At 37.5% G+C, this 25,003-nt stretch overlaps 1 protein-coding gene across 2 annotated transcripts in view; it reads left to right on the forward strand.

The window, feature by feature from the left end:
• alk (ALK receptor tyrosine kinase) overlaps positions 1–25,003 on the forward strand; it is a 419,464-nt gene that overhangs the window by 120,447 nt on the left and 274,014 nt on the right. The gene's annotated exons all lie outside the window — the stretch shown is intronic.

Consider the following 25,003-nt stretch of genomic DNA (forward strand, 5'->3'; position numbering starts at 1 on the left):
AGCTCACCAAAATTGGACATTTGAAGACTTGAGAAATGTTGCCTGGTCTGATGAGTCTCGATTTCTCTTGAGACATTCAGATGGTCGAGTCAGAATTTGGCGTAAACAGAATGAGAACATGGATCCCTCATGCCTTGTTACCACTGTGCAGGCTGGTGGTGGTGGTGTAATGGTGTTGGGGATGTTTTCTTGGCACACTTTAGGCCCCTTAGTGCCAATTGGGCATCATTTAAATGCCACGGCCTACCTGAGCATTGTTTCTGACCTTGTCCATCCCTTTATGGCCACCATACCCATCCTCTGATGGCTACTTCCAGCAGTATAACACACCATGTCACAAAGCTCGAATCATTTCAGATTGTTTTCTTGTACATGTCAATGAGTTGACTGTAGTAAAATGGCCCCACAGTCACCAGATCTCAACCTAATAGAGCATCTTTGGGATGTGGTGGAACGGGAGCTTCGTGCCCTGGATGTGCATCCCACAAATCTCCATCAACTGCAAGATGCTATCCAATCAATATGGGCCAACATTTCTAAAGAATGCTTTCAGCACCTTGTTGAATCAATGCCACGTAGAAATAAGGCAGTTCTAAAGGCGAAAGGGGGTCAAACACAGTATTAGTATGGTGTTCCTAATAATCCCCCTCCATTTACGAAGAACATACCAGGATCCGTACATTAAACAAAATGAAGTACTGTGCATAAGTATTAGAAACAAACAGAGAAATCAATAGCACAAACATCTTTATGAGGCTGTCTGTCGGAGTCATAGATCAGTGGATTCAACAAACCTGTACCCTTTCAACCGCACAGGCTTGGTAATTACTCTACAAGAGGAAAATAACTAGTAAATTACAATGAAGACAGGAACTAGCTTGGAGTCATTTGGTTTGCAATTAACCTGCTTTGCCCTTTCAATTGAACATTCCTACACAACGTCACCGAGTGCTGTTTGAGGTTACGGTTTATAATGCCCACGCTGAGCACAGAAAGAGATATCCACACTAACATTTGCACACTGGGACAATTAGACAATGGGAATTGGTTTTCTTTGTTTAGAAACATCAGTAACATACAACACAAATATAAAGCCTACTACTGTCACACTATATGAAAAGCTTTTCTTTTAGCCATTTACTCCCCAATACTGGTTACTACAGGTGGTGAATATCATCCATGAGATGCTGTTAGATTGTACTCATCAAATGACATTAAGTTATCATACACAGAACTAATTGTTGTCTAATGTGCTGATTACCAATGCACATAGGCTAACATTTCCACTTAAAAGTTTTTCAACAGGCAAAGCAGTCTTTCAATGCATCTATTGTATAATGGCGGAGGCACATTTAGGAATAGCTTAATAAGGTGGCACCAATCTCACAAAAATATGCACTCAAAAGGATAAAGTCGCAGGCTTGTGAGTTTCAAAACCGTTTAAGCCAGACGAAGAGATTCATTATAATTGTCCTGTTTTGTCTGGCTGTAAATATGTAATTTTTCACTTCCAATACCAATTCTTGTCACAGTGAATGTATTATTAGATTTGTGCCCATGCAAACATCAAAAGCTACACTATTGTTATTTTCCCGAGGAAAAATTGGGGCAGACAGTTACCATTAACGTTCAGGCCAGAAAGGAATCTTCAAACACAAAGAACACAGATTCGCCTGTTTTCAAAAGAGGCGCACTGACTGTGGATGTCATTTTGGTCAAGTGGTTAGTGGATATGATGGCCAAAGGAGTTCCTGGAGTTTCTGAACAAGCCAATTAACCTGCTTCTCCTTGAAAGCCTGACTTTATAAACGACTATTTACAAAGCATAATCACTGCCTCGAAGGTACAATCTCTGAGCCAAAACTAATGGCTTAAACCGTTACAAATTGCTTCAAAACATCAGGTTTTCCATACGGCTGAGCGGAGGGGACAACGTCACTTCTAAGATCTTCCTTCTCTTTCCTTTTGACAAATAAGGAGGATGCCAGTTCGATCTCCTTGCCAGGAAATCTTTAGCGCATCATCACTCACCCCGCAGAGCTGTTTGACACAACAGCAGGTTATTAGAGTCCAGGGAATCTCCTTTCTCCTGTCTACACTGGCCAAAATGCCTGGAAGCGTTAAGCACCTGTTCCCTGGGCAACAGTCCACCAAAAACTGGGAACAATTACGGAAGCCACTGACTTAGCCTATCAGGAACCCCTTTGTCCACCTTTGAAAGTGAGCACAAAAGAGAAACACTGGAAGACATGTTGCCATTGGATGGAAAACTAGAGCAGTAGAGGTTTAGACTAAAAGTGTTCCCTATAGTGAAGATGTCCATGTTTACTTGATTCTACATGCCCTTTCCTGACAGCAGGGACCCACGGTGAGATTTGCGTCCCGATTCGTCTACTTATACTACGCTCTAAAAGTATGTATTTTTGTGAAGAAAAATAATCTCCTGTCAATCATCTCATCACAGTTAAAGTCCTCCATTCAATCTAATTTAATGTCTTACCGCTTCGGAGAGAAATGTCGTGGGGCTTTCATGCGGAGTCTCTCCTCATGTGTTTGCAATTTGAATGTAATGATGCATTTAAAAGTTAATGGCTAAACAAAAGTTCACAATGCTTCCGCAGATGCAATATAATGTGCACAACATTGCATAAATATATTTCGTCAGGTTAGATACTGATAATTAATCACTCAAACCCCATAATCTAAACCTCTCTACATAACGGTCGAACTCGCGCATCCTCCATGTCTGTAGTTTTTTAACACTTCACTCGTGTTTGTAGTTCTAACCGAATCTTCGTCCAACGCGCGATGGGTTGTTTGCAATATTCGCCGTCAGAGTGACTCATTTCAACATACTACGATTTGTGATGTACTAATTCTATTCTGGGATACTATTTAGGACGGATACTATGCGAATTGGGACGCAGCAGTAGTCGGTCAGTTTTTCCCATGTGTTTTCTTATTAGTCAGCCCCCCTTGTTGTCTTGTTAGCCTCCTTTGTCAATTGTCGTTTGATGTATGTTCCTGTTCCTAGTGTTCTCTGTGTTTTTGTTTGCTTTATTTATTATAAGATCTTGCACTTAGATCCACATCTCTGCTTGCACATTACAGTTACATGCTACACTTTGTTTTTTCTCATTATTTACTTTTCGAAGCTTCACTGATACAATGCCTCCCAGGAAACGCTGACAATTATATTTGATACATTGGAAATTCAAATCTATGAGCTGTTTAACATTGCAAACAGATCATTGAGATCCTGATTTATGAACAAATCATTTGGATGTTTATTACCTGCATCAACCATCAACAATTTTAACAATTCAGATTCTCACATGAACTTTCATAAGCCAAAGAGAGCTAAAGTGTGAGGTTTTAAGTGACTAACGACGTCCTTGCACAAAGCTATTGTTTGACTTAAAAATAAATATAGCCCCATACATGATTTATTTTATTTATTTTTTTATGGTACTCGTACTTATTGTTATTTGGGAGCTTAGCAACCCCATTTTCCATTCACTTTCATTATATTAGCTGAGTGTCTTTGAAAATTCACCTTTTGTGTTCCACAGAACAAGCTGGGTTTTGACACGAGGTGAATTATGATATGAAGGACTACCTTCTGAAATCCTAATTTGCTCTCATGGCCTCCTGGCAACCAGTAAGGTATATATCCCCTTCTCAGCGGTGCTATTATTTTCATTACTGTATGTGTTCGTAATTACTGCTATTTCACCTCCTTACAGAGGTAAACGGGTACATATCCCACCTCTGTGCCAACACAATATTGGCTGGTTGTGATCAGACTGCATCCAATTGCTACTATCACAGAGTAGATTAAGCATATAAACCCCTTGACTGTAAATTCTTTGGAATTTTAAGTTGCAATTTTTAGACCACAAATGATAAGTGTGCATCTGTGGATGAATTTGTGTAATGCGAGACATGCGTGATGACTCGCTGCCTGCGAGCGGGGCTCTGAGGGAGTTTTTTTCGGTCATCATACGGTCATCCCTATGGTACGAGGATGGTGAGACCGCAGTTTGAGGAAATGGAATGACTGCCCTATAGGTAAAAAATAAATATACTAAAATGTATTTGAAATACATTTATTTAATGAGAAGTATACTACAATACATTTACATATTTATGTATTAAATACAAATACCCTACAATTGTTCCTTCTGTTTACTAAATTGATATACTTAAACTATCCAGAAGTAGTGCTGAAGTTCAACTAAAGATATACTGAAGTATTTTTGATTGCGCTAAAGTGGAACTATTACAAGTATATTTTAGATACACTTTAACTATCTTGCATTTAAAGGATGATATTATAAAGCAATCTAACTATCCTTACTAATAGTGGTATTAAAACTCATTTTAGACTTAAAGGAGCCGTATGCAAAATTGTGGCCAAAACTGGTACTGCAATCACTTTCAAATTACTGTAGAGCAGTTTATCCCCTCCCCCTTCCCGCTTGACCCGAGGTTGCCAGATATGCTGCAGAATCCAGCAGGAACGTATGCTGCTACAAGAAGCTTCCAATGCATGTGACGAGTCCTACACTTTTTTTTTCTGTTAATTATTTATTTCAGACTTTGTCACAAAGTATTTCGGATTCATATCGAGGTTTTTTTGGTTTCGCAACGTTAGACATTATTTTATCCGATTCCGACACGTTTGTATGTGTAGCTGTGGTAACTAGAGAAGAGCTGGCAACCCGAATGCCGCAACACTACTGACTCCGTGATTGGTAGATCGGTGGAGGGTGACGAATCAGAACAAAACACAATATGACATCATCAACATCAGTTGAAGGCTGCAACTTCACTTTTTAAATGACAATATCTTGGCTGGACTGTCAGTGATATAAGTATCTGAAATGAACATGATCTCTTAATGTCTAGTGACATATCAGGAAAAAAATTATGATTAACTGAAATAAATTTCTTGCATACAGCTCCTTAATATTAAGAAAAGTACTCAAAATAAAGCATAGTGTCTCAAGTGATGTGTCAGTAAATGACATACTATGTTAATGGATTTGTACTAAACTTTAGAAGCAACACAAGTGCTTTGTTTGCGAAAAAACAAACAAACAAACACAAATGTAAGAGAGTTCACGAGAGCAATGCAGGCCTGTTATTGACATGAGAGCAGACATTGTTGCATGAACATGCATTGGAGATTAATATTTTGTTAGTAAAGTATGCAAATATTTATTTATTTTTATTTTTTTATTTTTTGATTGGAAATTATCTTTGATTATTGCCACCAGACAATTAAAATATATATTTTTTATTCTAATGTTATTTTTGCTTAGTTTATCCATAGTAATTTCACTTCTCTATGTGACATCTGTTCACCATTCTGTTGAGAGTCAATGTACGTTTTTCTATTAAATGGTGATTTAGCTTTCATTTAAAATGAGACACATAACACTTTAATTAAAATAACATGTTTTGTACCACCAGAACCCCTTTTCATCATCCTCAACAGATGGAGCTCGGGTATTTATTCAGATGGAGATGGAATTTAAAGAATAAAAGGAGCCGCATGCTTTTCCTGAGCAATTATTGGACATTAAAAATGAATTGTAGTTTACAGAGATCCAGAGTACACATCTTAAACATTTCCCTGGGTGACATGTTAAATTAAGATCAAATGCAAGTAAAATGTTACGTCACCTTTTACTTTTAGACTCGCAGAACAAGTTTAATTCAATTTCTCGGCCAGAGATCACAAATATCAGACAAATGGTTTACTTACGTCATTATTTACTTACTTTATTGACACAGTATTTGACATTACATTGAAATTCAACATGCGTTGTTTAAAAGTCTTTTAGAGATGTTATTGCTTCCTGCTAAAAGCTTAAAGAATAATGGCAGATTGACCATGACATACAGTTCGATACTGTGTGTCATTATTGTAGGGGATCATAAACTAAGCCGGTCAGACCATTTATAATAGTCAAGATTGTGTAAATGACCCCTGTTACGACTGACCAACCATATCTCATTGGAAGTGAGTTACTGTGGGTTTTGGCATCACTTATATAGTTGATGTAGCCCCATCCTTCAATCGTATTTCACTGTTGCAAAAAGCTCTCAAAATTATGTGCCACGAAAACTGTTGCATAAACATGAAATGATCACGGGCCGTCTAAAAATACATTTCGGTCTTTTTTTTCTAACATTTAGAAAAGTGATTCAGTGCTGCAGGTTTTTACCCCTCTGTTCTGAACAGCAAACGACCTTATCATCAAGTAAAAGTAAAAGGCTTGTGCATTTGCTGCTTCAGAACAATATCTATCCTACTTCCTTCTTATTAGTTAATTGTGACTGCTGAGCACTAAAAAGTGATGGGTCATGTAAATGTCGTCATGGATTAGTGAAAAAGCTGTTATCGGCTTGTGCGCAAAAATGGTTTTGGTCAATTGGAGAAGGAGTTTGAGCTGTGGAATGCAGAACAAATAAATCACAGGCATGGCTTTATTAATCTAAATGATTTAATCACGTTTCACTTAATATATCATCAATGCTACACTAAATTTGACACAATGGCCAGTCTTTATGTGTACAGAAGCCAACAATGAACAACTTGAACGCATTTGCCAGTGAGTGGATAATCAAACTCGTTTATCAAAATTAACAAATTTTTTTTCAAGTCATTTGGTTCATTCAACAATCGAAATGACTCGAAAAAAGATTAATTCATTTTAATGAACGAGTTCGAACAGGAGAGTCACGAACGCTCATCACAGAACAGAGCAAGACGAGCATTTGTGCTTATAAAACTTACACTTTTTTATTTATTTTTGAAATGAGCGATCGTTTCGCTTGATAAGACCTTTATTCATCGTCTTGTGTCGTTTAAAGCCCTTTGAAGCTGCACTGAAACTCTCATTTGGACCTTGAACCGTTTGGTTCCCATTGAAGTCCATTATATGGAGAAAATCCTGGAATGTTTTCATCAAAAACCTTCATTTCTTTTCGACTGAAGAAAGAAAAACATGGACATCTTGGATGACATGGGGGCGAGTAAATTATCAGCAAAAGTTTTTTTTTTTAAAAGTGAACTACTCCTTTAATATCTTTTCAATGATTTACTTGTCTAGTGCAAGTAATACAATTTCTTTGAATGATCTTAATTTGTACATTTATGTTTAATTAACTGACATAACTTGATTTGGAACCATTTGGAACCAACTGACAGCCCTAATTATGCCACCGTAAAACATATCGTGTAAGAGCATCTGATACTACCCTTGGGTTGTGGGTTATTTGTTCACGTTTTCTCTTTTCATTCACAGCTGTTGCTGTACACTGTGAGCAGTGTCAGATTAATTCTTCCTGGGGATTACTCTTTATTTTTTCCATAATCCCATTATAGTTTCTGTTCTGTTGTATTTTTTTATTTTTATGTGAACAAAACAAAGTGATTTGAATTAGAACGGCTGCTAAATGAACAAGTCTTAAATGGATCAGGCATATGAGCACAGTACCATCATTCAACAATAATCCTAGGACTAGCACACCATTCTTATTGAGTGGAGATTCACAAGTGGAAATCAGGAGGTTTGTGAATTCCTGTTGAACTACATGATAAAGCACTAGGGAATAGACTGAAGAGTATAAAGAATTCATGCACTAATTGAGGGGTAATGAAATTTGGTTGTGATATAGGTAAAGTTATGCCCCATGTTCAGATTATGGATTTAATTTAATTGGATTTAATTTAATTTAATGGACCAATACAATTTAAATATATATATATATATATATATATATATATATATATATATATATATTATGGCCTTCAGTGTTGAGAAACATGTTTTAACCGATCAAGGAAACTCATATTTCTCATAATATGACCTCCTTTATGTCATCATGAGAACTTAATCCTACCCATAAGTTATGGGCCATAACTTAACCCTTAAAGGGATAGTTCACTTTGAAATGAATTTTTGCTATGTTTTATCTTACCTCAAGGTCATCCAAGATGTAGGTGTCTTTGTTTCCGCAGTAGTTTCAATTTTGTTATTTTTAGGTCAAACCGTTCTTGTCTGTCAGTCATATGATGCAGGTCTATGGTCACCACCTCAAAGAGCATGCACAGAGAAGTCCAAATTAAACATGATTTAATGACTCGTAAATGTAAGTACACATTGATGGCCTAAGACACGAAACGAGCGGTTTGTGTGAGAAAAAGAACAGTATTTATATAGTTTTTACCTCATGTAACCACAGCCACAAAGCGCCCGTGCCCTCAGATCACTTGGATCTTGACAACTTGACATCAACTGTAAAACTACATTGTCCCTCAAATCTGATTAATTGATTAGAATGTTGTTCCAGGATCAAAATGGATGTTGATCCAGGAACATGATCTACTCACTGATACCGCGTTCACCAAGGCGGTCCATAGCGTAACATGATAGAAATGTAAAAAAAAACCTGCAATACTGCACTATTTATGCAACATGATATCCATGTGGCTCTCAGTAGAAATAACAGCTTTACATTATTTACATGTTGTTTCGACAATGAAACATGGATTAATGCATAAAACAAAGCAATAATTGATAAAAACAGGTCAAGATGAGCAAGCTGCACTTTTTTTTTTGCATAGTAGATATATGCACCTCACATTCAGCGGTCCACCAAGAACAAAATAAAAAGGGAAAATATTAAAGCTAGATTACCTTTTGTTTTTGAAGTATTTTATTAAATGTATTAATCAAATATGAATCAAATCACACCTCAGTTTAAAGGGCAGGAATTTCTGAATTCAAATTCAATTTGATATTTTCAGGGGGCATAATGTCTGTAAACTGTAATGATATTATAAATTAGGAAAAAATGATGTTCTCGAAGAAAAAAAAAAGTTTTGTTCATTATATTGAATCCATTCTTTAAAATTGAACAATCATTAGTCTGAACCATATGAAACAAGACACATGATATGTTTTAAACTAGATTTGTTTATGTTGTAGACACTCTCATTTGTAATTATTGGCCCCTAATATATAAAATCATTTGTAATAATAATGATACATACGGTTACTGTTGTCTTGATATATAGAGTGATTTTTGGACTGGTCTTGGTCTTTGCAGCAGTGCTTGCTATGCTCCACATGAAACATCTACTCCTGTCCTTGAAACAACTGAAATAGAAATCATATTGAAAATGCTGTCATCATTTTTGGTTCTGCATCCTATGGTTTGTGAAATCAGAGAAATTGGAATCAGGTGCATCATAGACCTCATGCTCTGTGATGAGAGAGAAGCAAGCTCTCTGTGTGGACCCTTGAAGTGTATTCATTATTGCCTCAAATCCTTGTTACAGTATGTGGCACCTAACACATGGTAGCAAGAGGCTTCAATTATGTACACCGACGGCGCAATCAGATCCAGTGCGCTCTCTCGGGACACAAGGCAATTTACACACCTGTTGAATGCCCAGCTGAGGGACAATTCTTACTCTCTTATGACGGGCATCAAATAGCCATCAAAGAGCATCATAAGTACCGTCTGCTTTTATTTATCTGACGATTGCCCTTAATCTTGTCTGCATCCTGGGTTGTGCACCTGTACGAGTTATTGTCAGCCTCACGACGCCTGTGGATTACCCAGAGTCCTTTCACTGACCGTCTGATATATATTGCTCACAAAAATAGCAAGAGCTGGCTCTGTATTGCAAGTTTCAATCTTCATGCAACCTGAATTGATTTTTTTTACTGGGTTGATACAATGATCAACAAAAAAATCACTTTAATTGACACTTTTATGTATTTTATTTAGAAAGTAAGAAATAAAGATATGTCACACTTTCAAAATATAAAGTCTCAATTAGGAGAAATAAAGTCACAATTGCGAGATGTAATCCAAGATTAGAGATATAGTGAGAAAGACAGGTGCAGTTGGGAGACAAATGCTCACTAAAATCACAACTGGTACTGTATATACAGTATAAAGCCGAGTTACAAGAAATAAATTTGTAATTGCAAGAATAAAATCACACTGTGAGACATAAAGTCACAATTACAAAAAAAACAGTAAATTTGTGAGAAATAATGTTGCATTATGAACGAGTTACAATTGGCAAATATAACATTTTAATTGCAAGAAACAAAGGTAAAGTTGTTAGGTGAATTATAAAGTCGCAATTACAAGAAACAAAGTCACAACTGGAAGTTTCAAAGTCGCAATTGTGAGATTTAAATTGACCTTGTTGGATATAAAGTCATAATTGGAAGTCAAAGTCGCAATTGCGAGATTTAAATTTACATTGTGATATATAGTCGTATAATGAGTTTTAAAACCGTAAGCACAAGAAACAAAGTCACTTTGTAAGATGTAAAGTTGCAATTACAAGAAACACAGTCACAAGCTGCATTTACGTTACCTTTCGATTTGCGCAAATTGAAATTGCGAAATGAAAATACACTCAATGGAAACACGTCAATTTCAAATAAATTCCCGTTTATCGCAAAAAAGTTGTTATGCTCGCATGAAGAGGTTTTTTAGGCAATTCAAAAAAGGATTTTTTCACAAAACTGCAATGGAAACAGGTTTTTCGCATTTACAGTCACCTGACTTAAACGCGGTGTGTTTTGGGTCCGTGGCCGCAAATAATAATAATAATCATCATCATTATTATTTGGCTACATATGTAGAAGATGCTTTTATTACATTTCATTCATAGTAGAGGTTGGACAATAATAATAATAGGGCTAATATTATCACAAATAAACACACGATTTTGACGAATATCCAAGTGTGTGTACGGACGGAGTGTTGAGCGCCCACTGATGGCAGGCAGACGCGGGCACGCCTTGAACACTTGCATTTTACAACACGCATGATAAAATCACATTGTTATAAAAAGTCACAATTAAAGAAATACAATGAAATTGTGAGATCTAAAGTTGAAATTGAAAAAAAAAAAACATTCACAATTGGAAAATTTTTCAGTTGCGAGAAAAAGTTGCAATTGTCACATTATGAGTCACAAGCTGTATTTACATTACCTTTCGATTTGCGCAAATTGAAATTGCGAAATGAAAATACACTCAATGGAAACACGTCAATTTCGAATAAATTCCCGTTTATCGCAAAAAAGTTTTTATGCTCGCATGAAGAGGTTTTTTAGGCAATACAAAAAAGGATTTTTTCGCAAAACTGCAATGGAAACAGGTTTTTCGCATTTACAGTCACCTGACTTAAATGACGCGGTGTGTTTTGGGTCTGTGTCTGCAAATAATAATAATAATCATCATCATTATTATTATTAGGCTACATATGTAGAAGATTCTTTAATTACATTTCATTCATAGTAGAGGTTGGACAATAATAATAATAGGGCTTATATTATCACAAATAAACACACAATTTTGACGAATATCCGAGTGTGTGTACGGACGGAGTGTTGAGCGCCCACTGATGGCAGGCAGACGCGGGCGCGCCACGAACATTTGCATTTTACGACACCCATCATAAAATCACATTGTTATAAAAAGTCACAATTAAAGAAATACAATTAAATTGTGAGATCTAAAGTTGAAATTGCAAAAAAAAAAAAAAAAACATTCACAATTGGAAAATTTTTCAGTTGCGAGAAAAAGTTGCAATTGTCACATTATGAGTCACAAGCTGTATTTACATTACCTTTCGATTTGCGCAAATTGAAATTGCGAAATGAAAATACACTCAATGGAAACACGTCAATTTCGAATAAATTCCCGTTTATCGCAAAAAAGTTTTTATGCTCGCATGAAGAGGTTTTTTAGGCAATTCAAAAAAGGATTTTTTCGCAAAACTGCAATGGAAACAGGTTTTTCGCATTTACAGTCACCTGACTTAAATGACGCGGTGTGTTTTGGGTCTGTGTCCACAAATAATAATAATAATCATCATCATTATTATTATTAGGCTACATATGTAGAAGATTCTTTTATTACATTTCATTCATAGTAGAGGTTGGACAATAATAATAATAGGGCTAATATTATCACAAATAAACACACGATTTTGACGAATATCCAAGTGTGTGTACGGACAGAGTGTTGAGCGCCCACTGATGGCAGGCAGACGCGGGCGCGCCTCGAACACTTGCATTTTACGACACCCATCATAAAATCACATTGTTATAAAAAGTCACAATTAAAGAAATAGAATGAAATTGTGAGATCTAAAGTTGAAATTGAAAAAAAAAAAAAATTCACAATTGGAAAATTTTTCAGTTGCGAGAAAAAGTTGCAATTGTCACATTATGAGTCACAAGCTGTATTTACATTACCTTTCGATTTGCGCAAATTGAAATTGCGAAATGAAAATACACTCAATGGAAACACGTCAATTTCGAATAAATTCCCGTTTATCGCAAAAAAGTTTTTATGCTCGCATGAAGAGGTTTTTTAGGCAATTCAAAAAAGGATTTTTTCGCAAAACTGCAATGGAAACAGGTTTTTCGCATTTACAGTCACCTGACTTAAATGACGCGGTGTGTTTTGGGTCTGTGTCCGCAAATAATAATAATAATCATCATCATTATTATTATTAGGCTACATATGTAGAAGATTCTTTTATTACATTTCATTCATAGTAGAGGTTGGACAATAATAATAATAGGGCTAAGATTATCACAAATAAACACACGATTTTGACGAATATCCAAGTGTGTGTACGGACGGAGTGTTGAGTGCCCACTGATGGCAGGCAGACGCGGGCGCGCCACGAACATTTGCATTTTACGACACCCATCATAAAATCACATTGTTATAAAAAGTCACAATTAAAGAAATACAATGAAATTGTGAGATCTAAAGTTGAAATTGCAAAAAAAAAAAAAAAAAACCCCAAAAAACATTCACAATTGGAAAATTTTTCAGTTGCGAGAAAAAGTTGCAATTGTCACATTATGAGTTATAAATTCGCAATTACAAGAAGCAAATACATCTAAATTACCATTGTGAGATTGAAAGTCACAAATATCTATTTCACAAATACCCAATTTAATATATGATATTATTTGGTAATCTAAGGCTTCAGACAGTGAACACCAATGTTTTTGCTGAAAGTCAAAAGTGTGTCACAGCAAGACTATAGGTGGGCATCATTCTCCTGCCATCTTGCTCTTGCTCTGTTGGCCACCAGGGAGCGTTGCATCATGCAGAGTGACAGTCCTTATGGGCCCTGACATTGCTTTGTGAGCTGTCAGTTATAGGAGCAAACAATGTGATACCCCACGTTTGCATCAGCCGCCTGACAGTCGTTGACTGATGCGGACTGACACTCTTGCTCTCTGGCATTAACAGCAGGCTTACAGCTACACTGTGTCCTGTTTTTCAATTACCAGTGTACAGCAATGGCTACAACTTTGATCTCTGCGACCCAAAAGGACTTTTACATTAGCTGTGCTTCTGTCTACGCCAGACATTGATGGTAGGTGTCATCCATTCTGACAGATGACCTTGAAGTCAACAGAATGTAAACTCATAAAATCAGTTGCCTTTGTAAATGCTAAAGACAGTTTACCTGGTCATGGAAATTGATGAAAAAGGGAAATATTAAATGGCCGGAGAGAATGACGAAAAAAAAAAAATCTTTAAAATGAATTGCTTGCGTTTATAAGCCTTGAATCCAGAGGCGGCCTCATGCTGGGCAATCAGGAATTAATTCAGCCGTCAATATCACCTTAATCACTGGAGTGCTGGTGCTTAGGTGGCATTTTGTCTTCCGTCGCGGCAAAATTATAAATGAGCTTACGCCCTGCTCGCTTTATTGGACACCTGCACTTTCTCACCTGAAAGTGAGAGAAAGAAAAAAAGAACTTAAAGAGCAGCTGTCAGATGATTTGTTTACACCAACTCTGCATTCACAGTGTGTTAATATATATATGTGCAAGCAGAGAAAGGATAGATCACTGTCAAAACAAAAACAACACATTTTTCACTGCATCATATCTTCAGGTTAGAAGCCAAATACAATGTAGATAGACATCAAGAATACTATGACGTGTGTTCTGCTGAAGGGCTTGAATAGTTTCCAAATTTGTCACAAAGTAAACATGGGAACACTTTAGCTTGGCTCTTTTGAGGAAAATGTCTGAATGATGTAGGAAGTTCACAAAGACGGAATTGAAGGGCAAAGCGAAGTGAGGACTGAAAGGTTTTGTTGCGACCGAGTGTAGACCGAAAGAGAGAGACTTTAGAGAACGAGACATGCAAGGTTGGAGACAACTGGAAAAATAAACTAAAAAGAGGGGTAACCGTGGAAAGATGATAAAAGGTTTGCGTGAAGATGAGCGAAAGAGCAGGCGGCGCACTTAAATTTAGCGGTTCGATTTTGACAACAGCAGATACTACGTGCTCCTCAACTCGGCCTAAGTGGCAGATGGCAACAGCCTTAAGTCATTTAGACTGGGGAGAGTGGTGTTTGAAAACCAACACACACTGACTAGGACACCAGACTGTGACTAAATGTTGGAATTTTACCAAGTTTGTTAGAAAGTCGTATTGGTGCGGGTACTAAATTGCTGCACTCTCTTTGATACACTAACATTTTTATTGGAGATGGGAGATGGGAAAAATCAAATGCTCCATAAATGAGAACAAACTCCACTTGTTGACTGATCAATTGGCAGCATGGGGCGTCAGAGAAGATAGTGGGTTCATTTACTTCTCAGCACGAACCAGTGAGTAGCATAGTGACTCTAAGTTTGACTCTAAAAAATTGCTCAAACATTCTAAACAGCATTGACATTGAACACACACTCTAAAAAATGCTGGGCTGTTTTAACCCAATTTTGGGTCAAATATGGACAAACCCGAAATGTTGGGTTAAAAATGTAATGTAAAAATTTAACCCAAAGTTGGGTTAAAACAACCCAGCATTTTTTAGAGTGCACACACACAAAAATAACCCATTCCTTAATGTGACTGAAATAAGCTCCTGGTGTCTCCAGTTTGGTACACTAATGACTAGGGTTGGGTATCGTTTGAATTTGAACGATTCTGATTCCGATTCCGATTCCTTGTTTCGATTCCGGTTCCTAACGATTCTCGATTTCGATTCTTTTAAGAGGCAGGGTCAAAAAAGTTTAGCTAACCTTGCTAACCAACGGTCTGTCTGAAGGAAATACTCCTTCTGTCACAAATACTTGTCACAAATTGTGCATTTTGCGGAGATTTCGTTAATTTTTAGAAAAGTGAAGCCACACTTTGGACCGCCGACGTAAGCTACTCATGTTCGACTCGCGCGGTTATGCCAACACTTCCGGTAGACGCTTCTTCGTTGGTGTTGTTCAGCGGTTTCTTCTTCCGCTCGGCGGACTGTGAATATCGAAACTAGGAATTGAAATTTTAACTTTTGAACGATTCCGGGAAAAACGAAAAGTTTGTCCCGGTTCCAATCGATGCTCGATTCTCGATACCCAACCCTACTAATGACGCTTTTCCATTACCAGTACCAGCTCGACTCGGCTCGCTTTTCACTCCGTTTTCCATTGCAGACAGTATAGTACCCGGTCGTCATAGCGACACCTTTCGTTCCTCGTTACCCCATCAATCTCTCGCAGGATCCTCTCTTCGGCCACCAAACAAAGGAAAGTCTGCGCCTCCTCGTTTGACCACGGCGTATTCTTCTGAGTTGCCATAATAATAGCAGTACGTTTAGTAACTATCTCTGGCCAAACTATTTAAAAATGGCGGGGATATTCTGGATACTCCATCTGGCACGTGTAATGATGGCGCAGTGAATGGTAAAGATTCTCAGCAGTCGGCATTGTTATCACGTCACATTTTAGTGCCGGCTTAGCTCGCCTTTGCTCGCTCAGAACCTCGCCGGAGGTGATACAAATAAAACTTACCTGAAAGCAGGTACAGGGACAACTTTTACACAGTGGAAAACCAAACAAAGGCGAGGCGAGCCGAGTCGAGTCAAGACGTATAAGACGTAAAAACGCTTTTATCCAAAGCGACTTACAATTGCTATATAGTATGTCAGAGGTCGCACACCTCTGGAACAACTAAGGGTTAAGTGTCTTGCTCAGGGACACTTTGGTTTGGACCCGGGTCTCTCACACCAAAGCCATGTATCCACTGCGCCATCACCACCCAGGAGATTGTCACTTGGGATGTATTTAATTTACGCACTCAGAGACCTTAATCAAAATTTCTGCAACAGTGTCCATGATTACTTCCCTTCTATCTCACTTTGGTGCCCATTGTACAGAACTTGATTGCGCCATCAGTCCCTATACTGTACATCAGGATGAGTGGGACCCCATCTTTGCGTCTTTAGCCTTTGGAAAATTACCTTTTGACACATGGTTTCAAACCCCTCTGATCCTTACTGGGTTCCTGACAGTTACCTTGGAGACCAGTCAGTCTAGTTCCTAGATTTGCCCATAAATGATCTAGCCTGTCATGAAAAAAGCATAATTTGAGGACCTTATGTCCCACGCTTCTGCCACTCAATCACGGAGATAAAACGACTCCCACGCTCACTTTGCAACATTCTCGGTTTCCATTTAAATCATTTTGCTGAATGCATAAGAAATATGTTCATAAGCCATGCTCATTGAAAAACATGCCTGTGGTGACTTTTCTGCAAAACGATATGACGTTGCTTCTTGCATGTTTTGCGACACTTTTAAAGTCTGGGGAGTGGCACTAAAATGTAAACGCTCTCTCGTGTTTGAAAACTGCATACCACACTAGACCCTACACTCTAAGAAGAAAAGGTTCTATATAGAAACTTAAAAGGTTCTATCAGTGCTACGTATTTGGAACCCCTAAAAGGTTCTATACACTCTTAAAAAAGGGTTCCTCTGGGTTCTATATAGAACCCTGGGGTTCCACACTTGGCCTATAGAACTTTTTACCAAAAAAATGGTTCTATATATAACCATTTTGGAGTTCCATATATGAAGCGAGGGATGGAACCATTTCTGGTTCTAAATAGAACCATTTCTTCTAAGAGTGTACCATAAACCTAACCGATAATGTTCACAAAAGCAAGCATGCGATATCATGTCATTAAAGCTTGCTAAGAAAGATATAGATCTTTCCTTAGATTGATGATAAGACATTGCGGTAGACTCTGCTGTTGAACGTTAGCCAGTATCCTGTTCTTTTCTTTTACTGCCAACACCTTCAGTATCGATCGCCTCAGGTGATACCCTTGGAAAAGGGTATTGTAGAGCTTCTCTTCTCTGTGATGTGGCTAGAAGAGTCGTCGTAGCTACGTTTATACTGTCTGACAGTAACTGCACCATTAAAAGCGCTAGTATGCAACTCACTGTCATTTCCTTCAACCCTTCTCTGGATGGCATACAGTATTCCTCCAACTCTGTCTGGCGTCTTTTGTTCAGGCTGAGATAAAAAAAACCCCACACTTTTCTGCAGCGGTGAAGGCGCTATTACATCTCCAAGAAGTTTGACTGACACGTTGGTTGACCGTTGACCTCAACACATATGAGATCATAAACAAGGGCGTCTGCTTTGACTGAAGAGGCCGTCTTGTACTCCCCGAGTCTGGTCTGGGTGATTTGTGTCAGCTCGCGGTGATGAAGGCGTCTCTGGTGAGAAGATAGGGCAAGATTGCCTTGGCAGGGTTTCAATTAATATCTGTCCATTGCATCCCTGCAGATTTGGCAGCTAGATGAGCTGGAGAGTTTTTCAGGATGCAGACATCAACTGATAAAATGGGCGGAAGTGTTTAGGGAATGAAAGAATGAACACTGCGTTTCCATGCTGTTGCCGACCATGCTTTTCAGACTTTAACCGAGATTAAATTCAATTTGATGTTTTAGCTTGAAATTGCATGAAGTCCTGCACAGATTTGAACATGATAAAGTGAAATGCTTTCCCTATGTCTGTCACAAACAGCAAATGACTTGTGACTCTTGAATTGTGATTTGGCATGATTAGAGAGAATGATTATTGACCCAGTTACATCATTACTGAACCCATAACAAACATTTACAAGTAATATATTAATTTTAATAATAATAATAATAATAATAATATGTTTATTTTAGATAGTGCCTTTCAGAATTCTCAAGGTCACTTTTCAGTTAAAGGAGTAGTTCACTTTTGAAAAAACTTTTGCTGATAATTTACTCACCCCCATGTCATCCAAGATGTCCATGTCTTTCTTTCCTCAGTCGAAAAGAAATTAAGGTTTTTGATGAAAACATTCCAGGATTTTTCTCCATATAATGGACTTCAATGGGAACCGGATGGTTCAGGTCCAAAAGATAGTGTTAATAACAGTTTCAGATGCAGCTTCAAATGTCTTTAAACGACACCAGATGATGAATAAGGGTCTTATCATGCGAAACGATCGGTTATTTCAATGCTTATTCCAAAAATGTAACTTTTCCAAGGACAAATGCTAGCCTTGTAATATATTGTGAGGCGCGTTTGCAACGTCACGTAATACATAATTACGTTCAAAAGGTCACGGGCGACGTAGCCGGAAGTACAGAATCAAAATCGTCCGACATCGTTGTTTTAAATTCCTTTTTTGTAAACGGCGTTTGAGTTAGTTTTCACGTTCAACCTATGCGTTCAACTTGTAAACACTCTGACTCTGTACTTCTGGCTACGTCGCCCGTGACCTTTTGAACGTAATTACGTACTACGTGACGTTGCAAACGCGCCTCACAGAATGGAGAAAGGCTAGCATTTGTCCTTAGAAAAGTTACATTTTTGGAATAAGCTTTGAAATAACCGATCGTTTCGCATGATAAGACCCTTATTCATCGTCTGGTGTCGTTTAAAGACATTTGAAGCTGCATCTGAAACTGTTATTAACACTATCTTTTGGACCTGAACCATCCGGTTCCCATTGAAGTCCATTATATGGAGAAAAATCCTGGAATGTTTTCATCAAAAACCTTAATTTCTTTTCGACTGAGGAAAGAAAGACATGGACATCTTGGATGACATGGGGGTGAGTAAATTATCAGCAAAAGTTTTTTCAAAAGTGAACTAATCCTTTAAGTACAAATAAACATGACATAGAAACATTAAAAATAAATTGAGACAAAAACATGACCGAAACAATAAAAATAAACTGAGATTGTGGTACATAAACATAGAAATCAAGGGAAACAAGTAGCGGAAAGATACGTTTTAAGGTGAGTTTTGAAATCATGTAGTGATGAGAGGTCATAGATGTGTTGGGGAATAGAAGTGTTGGGCAAGACCATGGAGTGCTTTGAATGTGATAAGGAGAATCTTAGTTAATACGAAAACAGCGCAGTCTCATCGGGACGTCTTTCGACCATACGTCAACATCCGCCTTTTGAGGGTACCCCTAAACGTCGGTTAGATGACGTTATCGCATCCTAACCCTACCCCAGACCTAAACCTACCCCGTCACCTAACCGACGTTAAAGGTAAAGCGTCAGTTGTATGACGGCCCGGGATCGTCATCTAACCGACGTTTAAGGGTACCCTAAAAAGGCAGATGTTGGCGTATGGTCAAAAGACGTCCCAAGACGTCAGTTATATGACTTCTTGGGATGAGACTGTGTTAACGAAAACGGTAGCCTATGAAGTCTGCATAAAATCTGAGTAATGTGGGAAGATTTATTTGTGTATGTAAGGACCCTAGCCTGGAGTTTATTTATAGATGAGTCGAGTAAGCCATAGAAAAGAGAATTGCAGTAATCAAGCCGTGATGTGATGAAAGCAAGGTTTCAGCATCGCTGATGTTCAGAAATGGACGCAAACGTGTGATATTACGAAGGTGAAAGAAGGCAGACTTAGTGGGAGCCTAACTCTAACCCCTCAAAGACTATACCAAGGTGTTTGACAGTAGTGGAAGGTTAAACCGAAACTCCAGCAATATGAACATTGTCAACACAGAAACGGGGTGTAAATCAAGGTTTTTATTTTTATTTTATTTTTTTGTCATTATTTATTAGATATACTGATACTGTATTGCATTGTTTTGGTCATTTGATTCTGGGGAAGGAGTGTCTCCATTGATTGATTGATTGACTGATTTGATGAGTGGATGTCTTGTGTTGTGTTTTTAATGTTGTTGGCATCTAGTGGTGCTTTTATTTCCTGTTTTTTAGATCCTGCTGCAGAGTAAATTTCCTTTCTAAGGATAAATAAAGTGAAACTTGAACTTGAAGGTGAGCCAATAAGAACTAGATCTGTTTCATCAGTGTTGAGTTTGAGAAAATTACTGTTCATCCAAGCATTTAAATCATCAATACAGGCTCTTGAATTTCCTTAACGGATGAATAAAGTATCTATCTATCTATCTATCTATCTATCTATCTATCTATCTATCTATCTATCTATCTATCTATCTATCTATCTATCTATCTATCTATCTATCTATCCATCCATCCATCCATCCATCCATCCATCCATCCATCCATCCATCCATCCATCCATCCATCCATCCATCCATCCATCCATCCATCCATCCATCCATCCATCCATCCATCCATCCATCCATCCATCCATCCATCCATCCATCCATCCATCCATCCATCCATCCATCCATCCATCCATCCATCCATCCATCCATCCATCCATCCATCCATCCATCCATCCCATCCATCCATCCATCTATCCATCTATCTATCTATCTAATGGAATCTGTGGGAAAAGGAGAATTGCGTTGTGAATGGATGCATAGTTGGGTGTCATCTGCATAGCAGTGGAATTTAAAGCCATGATGAAGGATGATGTTACCTAATGGGAGCATGTAGATGATGAAGAGAAGAGGCCCAAGAACAGAACCCTGGGGAACACCGTGTGGGTCAGAGGCAATAGTGGACTTAGCCTGGCGATCAGACCGGTACGAAGTGAACCAAGATAGTGCAGTTCCAGAAACACCAATTGCAGAGAGTCGTGAGATGAGAATACTGTGAGAGATTGTGTCAAACGCAGAGGAAATATCTAGAAGAATTCGAATATTGGTGGAACCGGAGTCAGTGGCCATAAGGAGATCATTGACAACCCCGAGAAAGAGACACATTGCAAATTTTAATTTTATATAGGTTTTATTTCTCTCAGATACTTTTGCTTAGTTATTTCTGTTATTATTCCCAAATTAGTTTTATCTGGTAGCAGATTGATTAAAAATAATGTTACTTATAGTCAACGCAATGTGTCAATGTCTCAATAATTTTACTATACGTCTACAACAGTCTTGTGTATTTCTTATTTGATATTTGTTAAGGTACTTTCGGAAACAAAGATCACACTTGAATGAAATGTAACTGACAACTCCATCTAAGATGAAGTTGAAAACTACATATTTGAAAGCAGTAAGCTATGATCAAGCATCGAATGAGCAGTAATCTTTGATTATTCATTTGAGTCGCTTTAACGAACTCATCTCAATCATATTCAACATCTATCTCATTCTCGTTCAAAAGAACGATCAAGTATCCACTTCTTATTCAATCAAGCCATGCTGATTTCATGAAAAAGGCTTTTTTTTAAGACTATATAATATTAGTCATGCTAATGCCTGAGCATTGTGAGGCGTACATTTCTCCAACATATAAATGTATTTACAGGATGTTCTCTATAATAGTCATGCTTTCCCTAGTGCTGCTAATGGCCACTTGAGAGCTAAAGCCTGTCTAGCTGCCTGTCAAAGGTGCAGATATAAGATTTAGACCTCTTACGGAAAATCTGTGCACAAATGACATTTCTTCTCAGTCATGTTGAATCTGAAGCCTCAGGCAAATGGGCCAGCCAATTAGTGGTTGGTCTAGGGAGTATGTGATTTACCATGTGCTTAATGGTTTCACATGACATATTTTCAGTAGTTTGTGAATGTCATGCTGCTAACCTTGTAAATGATGGCATGACTGTCTGCATTGAACTCTGGTGCCATATCAACAACTCGATTAAAGGATTTTCCACGTTACAAATTTTCTGTATCGTAGAAAGAAAGTCAACAAATTGCAGATTTTTGTGCACACACTCACCTTATTCTGACAATTAAGTTTAAATTTCTCCATTGACAAGATTTCAACGTTACCAAAAAAAAAAAGTAACATCCTCTCCATGTATCCTTGTGTGGATATTATGCCAAAGGTACTAGCTGCATCCGACTTTTGTTAGTGAATGATTGCAAGTGAGTATGAGTTATGCTCATATTTTAAATGTTTAGTCATTGTGCATTAATGTCCCTTAGGCTTCCATTGTAAGTGTTTTTATTGAACATGCGTTTTTACACTGTAGGACAAACTCACAGCATTCACAGCATGTGTCATGAAGTTGACAGAGCTTGATCATAATTCAAAGCTTACAGTCAATGATTCATCTCAGTATATTTCCCCCAAAGTAAATTGCAATCATTCATCAAAATGTAATTTGCCTCTTGCCCTGAAATTACTTTCTTTTCGCGCTGCCATCACCCCCACATGCTACTGGATGATGTAAACCAATACATAGACGGCTATTTTGTTATCGTTTTAGCAAACTCACTTACAGCCTGGCTCCATTCTGGTGTTTACAATTCAAATTAATCTTACTTCTATTTTTACTTATTGACTATAGGTTACACTCGAAAATAACACGAGTGGAGTAAAAAGGGTTGTTTAAGGTCAAGTTGAGTTTACCCCTATTCAAGTTTATGCCTGAAAACAAAGTACGTCTTTGAAGTGTCATCATAATCAATGATAAAAAGTTCTAGGGTTCAAACGTCATTTTGACTCTTTAAAAAAAACAAAACATTTTTTAATGAAAATTACAGCAGGTGTGCAGTAAGGTGACTGAAAAATGATAGGCATGATTTATTTGGCACTGTTGTACAACGGGAAAGAAAGAGACAGACAGAAAGACAGAAAGAGGTCAAAGCTGCAGTTGAGATTTATAGAGAGTCGTTTCACTTTTTAAAAGACAGGCCTGTATTGCATTAACTTCCCGATTATGGCGGGAGCAGGGAGGCGTAACTCTAAATCACATCCACTTTCATACAGGGAGGGTATTTTATTGATAGATTATGTTTGTGTCAGTATTCTGAATGGCAAACGGCCCCATCTCACTTATACTCAGGCTGAAAAATGGCAGGTTTGATCCTTAGGGCAGGTAATATCTGTTGGTTTTAAAGTAAAAGAGTTTGAGGTAGGTACGTACGATCACCTGTTGAGATAGCCAACATGTTAAATCATTTATCTGGTTCTGTTAAAGAGTGGTTTTCAACTATTGATTAGCCATGATACAACTGTCTGAAGAGTACTTTTGACAATGGATGATTTTTAAAGGGGCTATATGTAAGAATTTCCGTGTATTCATAGTTTTTTAATTGCCAATGTGTGAACAGCTTGTAACAGAACTTTAAAAAAAAAAAACGAGATCATCCCCGACTTGGTTGTCAACGGAAGCCTGTAGACACATTTTTTTTTACGCAAAGGCCGGTTTTGCCGGGAAAATCCAAAGGATGTGAAGTTTACGCACTCTCCCGAGAGCCTCTCTTCCGTTCAATGACCCATGAAATGAATGTTTGATTAAATGTTCAGGATGACGCTGAAAGAGCCACTCTGTACTGTAATGTCAATGTGTCATGCAAAGCAAAGGGATTCGAAATTCAAATTACAGTCTCACATAGTCAGATCTTTATAATCTATAGTCTCAAACATACTTCAGATAATCAAAACAGTGCATTTTTATATACCGATCGGTATATAAAAGTTCAAGTTCAAGTCCAACACACCAATTGCCTTGGTCTAAAGGCAGTCAAATGCAAACGTATTTGCCCGTGTGACATCAAAGATCCCACAATATTGAAATAAGCTTTTTTTTTGAGGGGGACGTTTTAAGCTATGAAACTTTTAGGACATTTTAATGGTATGAAACCAAAGACCTATTTTATGTCAGAAGTGATTATTTTTGTACAATAAACAATGTTGGCTTTACACTGTGTTTGGTTGCCATTTCTGATGTAAAATCATGAATGGCGAAGAGTCCTGAAGCAGAACCAATGCCCTAAAATGAAAGAGTATTTTTTGTTTTGTTTTGCTTTTCTCGGCTGCTGAATAAAAACACAAAAGTTACATTTAGCTCATAACTCATAATGTAAGGCTTTTTAAATGTTTGGCTTCTCTACCGTTTTCAACCCAAATGCACGCAATATCATTTCATGTGGAAATGCATTAATAATGCACATTTAATGCATCAAAATAATAATAATAAAAAAAAACTGACTTAAACTTTTCAGCTCATAAGCTACACAATTTTGAATGATTACTTCCACAGTCTTTTAAATAACTCTAAAGGGAAGGGAATAAAACAAAACATTGGGCTAATTGAAATGTTGTGGAAACTGAAATATTTACAAGACATGAATTCCCAGTGTTACTAATTTGCATTTAGATAAGAAATTACTTTGCCATATCCAAATGCGCTCAATCATAAAATGCATTAAATACCAGGCCCTCACATTTTCATTAATTCGTTTTAGATGCCCCTCATTAAAAATACAGTTTTGCTTTTCAGTACAAGCAGAAAACATCTGCAGAAGTGTAGGGAGTGTGTTAGATCTCCCAGCCATATAATCGTATCCCAGATAGCAACAAAGTCTGGGCCGAGTCTGGCTTATATTCGGCACTTCTGGCTTAATTCTGGCACTGTTTTTTTCACACTCTTGTGTCAAACAGTACTAGGCTAAGCTCTGGCTGGAGTCTGGCTAACCAAAAGAAACAAATCAAATTGTATCTGTTTGGCTAAGCTTTGGCTTGAGTTCGGTCTGCCAGAATAAGGAAATTTTTGGCTGAGATCTGGTTGGGTTTTGGTTGGCTGAGCAAATAACAGACCTCATGAAAGTGCTGTACTGTAAAATAGCCGTGTAAGATGTGGTGTTAAATTGGTTCATATTTTAGACATAATTATAATGCAACCTCATAAATAGGGTTAATTTTGTTAAAAATAATAAAATGAAATAAGTTTGTTATAGACCTAGTTAAAAATACATATAGATATGTATGCAAATAGTTCTCTTT

The sequence above is a fragment of the Pimephales promelas genome, chromosome 15 (assembly GCF_988280905.1).
Source record: "Pimephales promelas chromosome 15, fPimPro1.hap1.1, whole genome shotgun sequence".
In the NCBI taxonomy this organism is placed as follows: Eukaryota; Metazoa; Chordata; class Actinopteri; order Cypriniformes; family Leuciscidae; genus Pimephales; species Pimephales promelas.